This window comes from Rutidosis leptorrhynchoides, chromosome 10, assembly GCF_046630445.1.
Source record: "Rutidosis leptorrhynchoides isolate AG116_Rl617_1_P2 chromosome 10, CSIRO_AGI_Rlap_v1, whole genome shotgun sequence".
Classification (NCBI taxonomy): Eukaryota; Viridiplantae; Streptophyta; class Magnoliopsida; order Asterales; family Asteraceae; genus Rutidosis; species Rutidosis leptorrhynchoides.
In genome coordinates, this window is record NC_092342.1 from 223,497,820 (window position 1) to 223,499,448 (window position 1,629).

The 1,629-nt window shown below is 36.0% G+C and overlaps 1 non-coding gene across 1 annotated transcript; it reads left to right on the forward strand.

Annotated features, from left to right (window-relative positions):
* Positions 1-346: 346 nt before the first annotated feature.
* On the forward strand, positions 347-453 carry LOC139874049 (small nucleolar RNA R71). The gene has a single exon (XR_011767752.1). It is a non-coding gene; the product is annotated as a small nucleolar RNA R71 (small nucleolar RNA).
* Positions 454-1,629: the final 1,176 nt, after the last annotated feature.

Here is a 1,629-nt window from a genome sequence, read left to right on the forward strand (position 1 = left end):
TTCAATGTGACAATCTTTCGTTAAGTGTGGTCCACCGCATTGCTCACAACTGATTCGTATTGCGTGAATATCTTTAGTCATCTTTTCCATTTGTCTCTCGAAAGCATCTATTTTTGCGGAAACGGAATCAAAGTCATGGCTAGAATCGGCTCTAGCCGCTTTAGATGAACGAAAAATATATTTCTCTTGATGCCACTCATGCGAGTGGGAGGCTGTGTTATCAATGATTTTGTAAGCTTCAGTAACAGTTTTCTTCATAATGGAACCACCAGCTGCTATATCGATGTATTTTCGTGTAGCGACGTCGACACCTTGGTAGAATATTTGTACTATTTGATAAGTATCTAAACCATGTTGCGGACATCCTCTCAACAACTTTCTGAATCTTGTCCACGCCTCATATAATGTTTCATTGGGCTTTTGTGTGAACGTAACTATTTCTCCTTGAAGTCTCACGGCTTTAGATGCCGGAAAGAATCTTTTAAGAAATTTCTCAACTAAAACATCCCATGTGTCAATCGCCCCTTCAGGTAACGATTCTAACCAATCTTTGGCTTCTCCTTTTAAAGTCCAGGGGAATAACATGAGATAGATCTGTTCATCCTCAACTTCTCTGATTTTGAATAGAGTACAAATCCTATTAAATATTCGAAGATGTTCGTTTGGATCTTCTTTTGGCGTACCACTATATTGGCATTGATTAGTTACCATGTGTAGGATTTGTCCTTTGATTTCATAATCTGACGCATTAATATCTGGTTTAATAATGGCGTGGCCTTGGCCCGTGCGTGTGACTCTCATTCGGTCTTCCATACTTAGAGGTTCAGTTACTTCCATATTTGAAATTGTTGAATACGAATCACTAGAGGATTCTGATTTAATGGTTTGTGGTTCAGGAGGAATGATTAGTGGTTCAGGATATCTGAATTGTCCTTGAATATTCTTCGGGTTCTCAATTGTGAGGTCGGGTTCAAAAAATGGATTATCGGAAATTTGAATTGGAGTACTTGGTCAAGTAGATGACGATTCTAAAGAAAAATTAACGGCGACAATGTTGGCTAGATGTCTTGATCGAGTTGCAGGTGGTGAACGTATGAAAGGTGGTGAACGTTTTGCACGGTGCATTCACTGAATATCCTATTAGTTATAAAAATAAAAATAAATTATATAAGTTATCAAATTAATAGACTTTTCTGATTTTGCCCACGTTTCGAATAGCCAATAGATGTAGCAGGTAGCCAGGACCCTTTAAATCGGAAGCCCACAACTCGCCACTAACAAATCCAACTATTACTACGAACCAGAAAATTTTGGATGTCTATCAATTTAACCGCTTAAAATAATTTTTTATTTTGAAATTTTAGAGAAGAAATAGAAAATTCTATGTCCTAAAAACTAGAGCGTCAAGAAATAAGAAAGAAAAAAGAGTGCGTCGAAAAATGTCGAAAAATAAAAGGTCGAAAAATAATCGTCGAAAAATGAGAAAATTGCAGCGTCGAAACTTAAAAGTCTAAAAACTAAAAATTAAAACTTACGTCTAAAGGTATTAAAGCTTAAAAAGAATTCTTTATCCAAAACGGCAATAATTTAAAAAGTACTAAAATCTTAAAACGGTGTCGCAAAATTCTA